This window comes from Macaca thibetana, chromosome X (assembly GCF_024542745.1).
Source record: "Macaca thibetana thibetana isolate TM-01 chromosome X, ASM2454274v1, whole genome shotgun sequence".
NCBI lineage: Eukaryota > Metazoa > Chordata > Mammalia > Primates > Cercopithecidae > Macaca > Macaca thibetana.
This window is the reverse complement of record NC_065598.1, coordinates 70,762,602-70,771,901: the sequence shown is the minus strand read 5'-3', so window position 1 is coordinate 70,771,901 and position 9,300 is coordinate 70,762,602. Positions and strand designations below refer to the sequence as shown.

The 9,300-nt window shown below is 39.2% G+C and overlaps 1 pseudogene; it reads right to left on the bottom strand.

Moving 5' to 3' along the window:
* Positions 1 to 1,241: 1,241 nt before the first annotated feature.
* Positions 1,242 to 9,081, bottom strand: LOC126945822 (52 kDa repressor of the inhibitor of the protein kinase-like; annotated as a pseudogene).
* Between the last annotated feature and the right edge of the window lie 219 nt (positions 9,082 to 9,300).

Sequence of the window (9,300 nt, the reverse complement as noted above, 5' to 3'; positions counted from 1 at the left end):
ACAAACCCCCGTGATACAAGTTTACCTATATAACAAACCTGCACATATACTCCTGAACTTAAAATTAAAGTTAAAAGAAAGAAAAAGTTGAATTTGTGAGTTTTTGTGCCCTAGTAAAATTAGATACTACTATAGTTAGTAGTAGTATTATAAAGGTCTAGAGAGAGTTTAAAAAAAAAAAAGGAATATTATGAGCAGCTTATGCCCACAAATTTGATAACCTAGATGAAATGAACTAATTCTTTGTACAACACAATCTGCAAAAACTCACAGGAGAAGAAATAAACTATCTGACTAGACCTGTCTCTATTAAAGAAATTGAATCAATAATTTTTAAGCAAAATTCACATTTTATTTAGGTTGAAATAAACTATACAAAATTGATTTTCCTCACCAAAAATAACACCAATATTTTCCATATTTTTCTAGATAAACCACAACACTTAGTTTTGTAGGTTTTCCAGGTTTTTCTTATAAATCAAGATGAGGCAATAGATAAGAGTCATGGAAAAAGACAGAAAAAAAAACCAGACAAATCAGTTGTCAGTATCCATGGCCTCTGATTCTCTCTTAACCATGAAACAGAAGTGTTCAACATATACCTGCTAAAAGCTTAGGAAGATGTAGGCTCCACAAAGGAATGTAAGCAGCAACAATGAGATGTGGAAGAACGGCAGGCTCTTCCATTCAAACTTTGTTATTTGTTCCTTTAAGTTCAAGAAAGACAAAATCTACACTGAAATCATTGTTTGGTGAGCTCACAAGCTTTTCTCCAGTAATTTCTTGTAACTGTCCAATATAGATTTTTAGCATACTTAAAACTCCTATTAGTCAAACGTCAGTTGTGGGCTTCACTATAACATTTTATAAAATGTATTCCTTCCTCCCACACCTCTTCAAAATATATTTCTTCAAAGAATTCATAATGCCCAACAAGTAGAGATCCACAGTGACAATAAATGCTATGTCTAAAATGACTTAACTAAAACAATTCCAGAGTGCTGTCAACAGAGATCACACAGAAGGAAGCGTGGCACTTTCAATGTTCTCTTCTGGAAGAACAGGTAGGTCTTCAAAGTATGAGAGTTCAAACAGGGACATTTAAACAGGTAGATTATCAATGGCTAAGGTATTCAATGGAGCCCTATAGGCAAAGATATTTAGTGATTAAGTGACCTACATACACTGTATGACTTTTCTTCCAAATATCAAATATAAGAAAGCCTATTTTTAAAAGTCTCTTAGGTGTTTTCCATGGTTTCAGAATTATCTGTGGGAAACCCTGACTTACTTGTGTAGAGTTTAATATATGTGTCCACCATTAAATCCAGGTCGTGTTTTATATCAAAATTTATGTTAAGCAAAGCCAAGTTACTCAACCTTTGGTCTGTCAAAATGATCCTCAAATATGCTTTAAGAAGCTTTCATCCATTTTCATACTGCTCATTCTCAACCTTCATCACGGGAAGAATACACAGGACCTTCAGCAACGCATACACATTAGGAAAAAACTTCATGTCAGGAAGGTGGAGGGCTTCATGGATGGTGGATGGAAGCTCTGTATCTTTCCCCCTGTGTTTCCATTTGATTCTCCAACAATGAAGCTCAGCTGACAGTGTGTCGGAATTGGGTAAGTCGCTTCTGTACACATCAGCATAGTGTTCCTCCGATGTGTTGAATTTCAGTTGTCCCATGACTGAGGATACCAGAGATAAACATTTAAGAGTTTTGAGGTGCTGTTCTGAGAATATATCTTTAAGTTCCTGAATAATGTGCTCCACTGTTGGGACACTTAGGGTTTCTTTACAGTAACTCTCAGAGGTTAACTGAGATTCCTGGTGAGCTCTGCGGAATTTCCCAGGGAGTTTCATTTGAATATCAAGTTTGGTTGCCAAATTTGTGGCTTCCTCAAACCAAAATTCATTATAAACTTCAACATTTTCCATCACTTCGTTGAGTGAATGCAGTACTGCAGTCAAGCTACCGCCTGTAAAGAAGACATCAGAGGTTTGCCCCTGGAGATTTTTCCCAAAGGCTCTTATAAAAGGATATTTTTAAGAACAACAATAGTAACAATGAAATTAAAATCTGTTACTGCGCTGCAGAGTACAAATGCTCGGCCAGCTATACAGTTATTCCATCTAATATTTCTCACTGAGAATGGCAGATTTCCTTCAGTTCTTTACCCCTTTCTTTACTGTTCTGAAAAAGAAATTGTGAAGTTCTAAAAGCAGTTGTGGTGATCGATGGAAAAAAGAACAAACTTCCTCAATTGTTCCTAATGCAACAGATACTCCCATAACAGGTACTGATTTTGCCAACCACATATTTAAGGCACAGGAAGAGCAGAGTGTGTAGATAGCGTGGGGATATTTCTCTAAACGTCTAGAGGCAACAACTTTCATTTTGGAAGAAAATCCGCGGGGCGAGGTGGCTCACGCCTGTAATCCCAGCACTTCGGGAGACTGAGGCAGGCGGATCACGAGGTCAGGAGATCGAGACCATCCTGGCTAACATGGCAAAACCCCATCTCTACTAAAAATACAAAAAATTAGCTGGGCGCGGTGGCGGGCGCCTATAGTCCCAGCTACTCGGGAGGCTCAGGCAGGAGAATGGCGCGAACCCGGAAGGCGGAGCTTGCAGTGAGCCAAGATTGCGCCACTGCACTCCAGCCTGGGCGACAGAGAGAGACTCCGTCTCAAAAAATAAAAATAAAAATAAAAAATAAAATAAAAAGAAAAAAAAAGAAAAAGAAAAAAGAAGAAGAAAATCTGCTAGACACAATGTAAGCCTGGCCACGACAATACTCCATATAGAATCCCCACTTCTCAGTTATCATAGTGTGAAACTTCACAGCCAAAATTTCTGTATCGGTTTCATAAGGCAGGAAGCCTATAAATTCCTCTCTTAGGTTATGAGATTCATCAACAAACCTCACCAACACAGGTAGGTGCTCTTCCCCTGCTATGTCCACTACATCATCACCGATAATGGAAAAGAAGTGTGAGTCTCTCACTTCCCTGTGAGTTTCTTCTCGAATACAGCTCTCACAGATCTCTAGCATCTGCCTCTGCTGTTTTTTTGAACAAAACAACGTGTTAACTGCTGTTGTCTCAAACAGCTTTCTCAGAACCTCTTCACCAGAATTTATTCGGCACTCCAGCAATGCCTGAAAGTTATTTGGAGTAAAGAGACCTTCTGGGATTATGTCAGCCTCATGTCCATCCAGAGGTATGTTTTGCTTTCCCATCAGAATCAATATTTCAAATAGAGATTTTAGGTATTCTTTGTTTTCTTTCTCTTCAAGGGTTAGAGGTAAAATGTCCTCATTCTTGCCCTTCACCCTCTTCTTCACTGGGGTTCTGAGCATTGCTATTGTTGGTTTCTTTATGTTTTTGTTCCTGCTCAGAAGTTTCATCAATTTTTTTTCTGTTTCAGTGTCCTGATTTTGTCTTCACTCAGTTCTTTTATTCGTTTTCTGTGTCTACTATGTGGGTTGTTCAAATGACTGGTAAGGTCAAATATTGTTAGTATTGCATTATCTCGAAGAAGTGTCCTATAAGGACTAGTTCGGCAGATCATGGAGGTCTCAAAATCTTTGGCACGTAATCGATAATGTTTATTTAGCTGATCTGGTGTTTTATCTTCTAAGTCTGCTCTCCTACAATTCTCCACCCACTTCTGGCATCTGGCCGGGGCCCACGGGAACCTGAAGAAGGCCAGGTTGTACTGCGTGCTCTTCCGCGTGCACTTGTGGGCAGCGCAGAAGTTTGCCTCAGGGCAGTCCGCCTGCCCATCGGGGCTGTGGAGGGGACTGAATCAATAATTAATAACCTTCCCAAACAGATGGCACTAGGGGTCACTGGTGAATTATACCAAACATTTAAGGAAGAAATTATATAAACTCTCTACAGTCTCTTCCAGGAGGTAGAAGCAGAGGGAACACTTCCTAATTTATTCTATGAGACCACCATTACCGAAGAACCAAAACCATATGAAGATATTACAAGAAAAGAAAACCGGCTGGGTGCGGTGGCTCAAGCCTGTAATCCCAGCACTTTGGGAGGCCTAGGCGGGCGGATCACCTGGAGGTCAGGAGGTCGAGACCAGCCTGGCCAACATGGCAAAACCCCATTACTAAAAAAATACAAAAAACTAGCCGGGCGAGGTGGCGGGCGCCTGTAGTCCCAGCTGCTCGGGAGGCGGAGGCAGGAGAATGGCGTGAACCTGGAAGGCGGAGCTTGCAGTGAGCCGAGATCCGGCCACTGCACTCCAGCCTGGGCAACACAGCGAGACTCTGTCTCAAAAAAAAAAAAAAAAAAATACAAGATTTAGCCAGGCGTGGTGGCAGGCACCTGTAATCCCAGCTACTCAGGAGGCTGAGGTAGCAGAATCGCTTGAACCTGGGAGGCAGAGGTTGCAGTGAGCCGAGATCGTGCCATTGCACTCTAGCCTGGGGGACAAGAGCTAGACTTTCTCTCAAAAAAAAAAAAAAAAAAAAAAAAAGAAAAAAGAAAGAAAAGAAAACTACAGGCCAACATCTCATGAATGTAGATGCAAAAAATCCCCATCAAAATATTAGTAAATATCCACAATGAATAAAAATTATGCACCTTGACCATGTGTGATTTATTCCATGTATGCAAGGCTAGTTCAACATTTGAAAATCAATTGACGTAATCCATCACATCTATAGGCTAAAAAGAAAAAATTGTATGATCATATCCATAGATGCAGAAAAATCATTTGAGAAAATTCAACACTCATTCTGTATGATGCTATAGTAGTGTATACATTTGTCAAAGCCCATAGAATGTACAAAATCAAGAATGAGCCGGGCGCGGTGGCTCAAGCCTGTAATCCCAGCACTTTGGGAGGCCGAGGCGGGAGGATCACAAGGTCAGGAGATCGAGACCACAGTGAAACCCCGTCTCTACTAAAAATACAAAAAATTAGCCGGGCGCGGTGGCGGGCGCCTGTAGTCCTAGCTACTCAGGAGGCTGAGGCAGGAGAATGGCGTGAACCCAGGAGGCGGAGCTTGCAGTGAGCTGAGATCGCGCCACTGCACTCCAGCCTGGGCAACAGCGTGAGACTCCGTCTCAAAAAAAAAAAAAAAAAAAAAAAAAAAATCAAGAATGAAAATTTAAACTATGGACTTTGAGTGATAATGGTGTGTAAAGGTTGGTTCATCAATTTGAAATACATATACCACTTCTGGTGTGGAACGTTGATAGTGAGGGAGGCTATGCATGTGTGTGAGAAGGAGTATGTGGGATCTCCCTGTACTTTTCATTCAGTTTTGCTGTGAACCTAAAACTGTTCTAAAAAGTAAAGTCTATTGTTTTTGAAAAATGGAAGAAGCCATTCTGGGTCACACCCTAAATAACTGGTAGACCTGGAACTCAACTCCAGATTTATTTGACCACAACTGTCTTGTCCTTATCCACTGTGCCACAAGATCCACTTTGAATTTCACCCTGTTTAATATTTCTTTGCTGAACACAATTGGCTAGATGGAAAATGAACTTGACTCACCATTTAGAAAAGCAAGGAACCTAGTTTTTGTGTAGAAATTATAATAATATATTTCTACTAAAGGGTACATTTCAGAAAGAAAAATGAAGGAAAAGTTAAGACATTTCTAGATAAACAAAAACTGATTATATTTATCACTAGTAGACATGCCCTACAACAAACACTAGAGCCAATCCTTCTTCTGGGTATATACTGAAAGGAGATGAAATCACCATCTTGTAAAGATATCTGCACTCTCAAGTCATTGAAGCATTATTCACAATAGCCACAATATGGATACAACATAAGTGTCCATCAATGGACAAATGGATAAAGAAAATGTGTATATATGTATATAGATATGTGTGTGAACTTATTTATACAAACCCACATATATAATGAAATATTATTCAGCCTTTAAAAAGGAGATACTGCCATTTGCCACAAAATGGATGGACCTGGAGGACATGATGCTAAGTAAAATAAGCCAGATAAAGAAAGAAAAATATAGCATAATCTTATTTATATTGTGCACTCTATTTTTTAAAAGTCAAATATATAGTACAGAGAGAATGAAACAGTGGTTACCATGGGTAGGGATAGGGAAGAAACAGGAAAATGTAGGTCAAGGGATACAAAGTAGCAGATATGTAGGATGAACAAGTCTAGAGTTTTAACATACCACATTAGGACTGTAGTTAATAAAATTGTGTTAAAGATTCTTGTCAACTAAGTAGAGTTTAGCTGTTCTTGTCACAAAAGAAGTAACTATGTGAGATGATAAATATGTTAATTTGCTTCACCACAGTAACTATTTTACTATCTACATGTATTCTATAACATGTTTTAAACCTGAATACACAATAAGATTTATTTTTTTAAAATGCCAAAGAGACCCGGGCGCGGTGGCTCAAGCCTGTAATCCCAGCACTTTGGGAGGCCGAGACGGGTGGATCACGAGGTCAGGAGATCAAGACCATCCTGGCTAACACGGTGAAACCCCGTCTCTACTAAAAAATACAAAAAACTAGCCGGGTGAGTTGGCGGACGCCTGTAGTCCCAGCTACTCGGGAGGCTGAGGCAGGAGAATGGCGTAAACCCGGGAGGCGGAGCTTGCAGTGAGCTGAGATCCGGCCACTGCACTCCAGCCCAGGCGACAAAGTGAGACTCCGTCTCAAAAAAAAAAAAAAAAAAAAAAAAGCCAAAGAGAGTCTTCCAGACTGAAATAAAAGGAAAACAGAAAGTAATTCAAGGATAGCCAAAGAAATAAAGAACAATGGTAAAGGTAGATACACAAGTGTTATTGACTGAATTGTGTCCACCAAAATTTATGTATTAAAGTCCTGGCTTCCAGTACTTCAGGATGTGACTATATTTGGAGAAAGAGTATTTAAGAAGTAATTAAGTTAAAATAAGGTCATTGGAGTTGGACTTAATCCCATATGACTAGTATCCTTATAGGAAGCAGAGATTAGAATACAGATACCAACAGAAGAAAAACTATGCAAAGACACAGGGAGAAGATGGCCATCTACAAGCCAAGGAGAGAGGCTGCTAAAGGAACTAACCTGGTCGACACCTAGATCCAGGACTTCTATTCTCTATAACTATTGGAAAATAAATTTTTATTGTTTAAGCCACTCAGTCAGTGATACTTTGTTATGACAGCCCTAGCTACCTAATATAATAGGTAAGTATAAAAAGCCAGTAGTAGTGCTTATTTGGTTTGTAACCATTTTATTCCGTAGAATTTAAAGGACAAAGATATAAAATAATAATTTTAAAGTTATGCTAATGGGTACACAATGTATAAAGGTGTAATTTGTGACAATAACAACATAAAAGAGAGACAGAGCTGTAAGGGGTCAGAGTTTTCTAGTACTATTGAAGCTAAGTATTAATTCAAAGTTGAGTGTTACAAAGTTAAGACAGCAGGCCGGGCGCGGTGGCTCAAGCCTGTAATCCCAGCACTTTGGGAGGCCGAGACGGGCGGATCACGAGGTCAGGAGATCGAGACCATCCTGGCTAACACAGTGAAACCCCGTCTCTACTAAAAAATACAAAAAACTAGCCGGGCGAGGTGGCGGGCGCCTGTAGTCCCAGCTACTCGGGAGGCTGAGGCAGGAGAATGGCGTAGACCCGGGAGGCGGAGCTTGCAGTGAGCTGAAATCCGGCCACTGCACTGCAGCCTGGGCAACAGAGCGAGACTCTGTCTCCAAAAAAAAAAAAAAAAAAAAAAAACAACAACAACAACAACAAAAAACAAAGTTAAGACAGCAATTGTAATCCCCAGGATAATCACCAAGGAAAAAACTGAAAATACACAGAAAAAGAAACAAAGAGGGATTCAAATGGTACACTAACAAAAAAAATCAATTAATCACAAAAGGAAGCACTAATGGAGGAAGTGAGAAACAAAAAAGATAATGTATTAGTATGCTAGGGCATATAAATATATATGTATATATAAAATACTATATATATAAAATACTATATATATAAAAGACACATATTAGTATGCTAGGGCTGCCATAACAAAATATAACATAAAGGGTGGTTTAAACAACAGAATTGTGTTTCCTCACACTTACAGAGTCTAGAAGTTCAAGATCAAGGTGTTAGCAGGTTTAGTTTCTCCTAAGTCCTTTCTTCTTGTCTTGCAGATGGCTTCCTTCCCGTTGCATCCTCGCATGGTCTTTTCTCTATGCATGCACATCCTGGTGTCTCTCAGTGTGTCTTAGTCTAATAAGGACATCAGTCAGATTCGATCAGAGCCCACCCTAATAGCCTCATTTTTACTTACTTACCCCAAAGGCCCTATTGCAAATACAGTTATAATCTGAGGTACTGGGGGTTAGGCTTTCAACATATAAATGTTGAGGAACCACAATTCAGCCCGTAATAAGACATACAGTAAACATGGCCAGGCATGGTGGCTCACGCATGTAATGTCAGCACTTTGGGAGGTCAAAGTTGGAGAACTGTTTGAGGCCAGAAGCTTGAGACCAGCCTGGGCAACATAGTGAGACCCCATCTCTATGAAGCAAATTCAGTTAAAAAGCATTAACCAGGAATGGTGATGCACACCTGTACTCCCAGCCAGGGTGACAGAGTGAGAGCCCATATCTTTAAAAATGTAATTTGTGACATCAATAATATAAAATAGGGGAGTGACGCTGTAAAGGAGTAAAGTTTTTGTTGTTAAGTTGTTGTCAGCTTGAAATAGAATGTTATAACTTTAAAACATTTTATGTAGTTGCAATGGTAATCACAAAGAAAATACTTATAGAATATATACAAAAGGAAATGAGAAGGAAATCAAGCAGGTCACTATAAGAAAAAAAAAACAGTGAAACATGAAGGAAGGCAGTAAGAGAAGAAAGGAGGGCAAAGGGACAAAACATACAGAAAACAACAAAATGGCAATAAGAAGTACTTCTCTATCAGTAATTACTTTAAATGTAAGTGGATTAAACTCCCCAAAATACATACGTTGGCTGAATGGATAAAAAATCAGGATCCACCTGTTTGCTATCTATAGGAGACTCACCTTAGATCTAAGGACATGCATAGACTTAAAGTGAAAGGATGGAAAAAGATACTACATAAAAATGGTAACCAAACAGAGCAGGATGACTGTACTAATATCAGACAAAATAAGCTTTAAGTCAAAAACTGTTATAAGGACATTATATAGTAATAAAAGAGACAATTCATCAAAAAAAATTATAAATATTCATGCAACAAACATCAGAGCTCCTAAATATATAAACTTTGACAGAATTA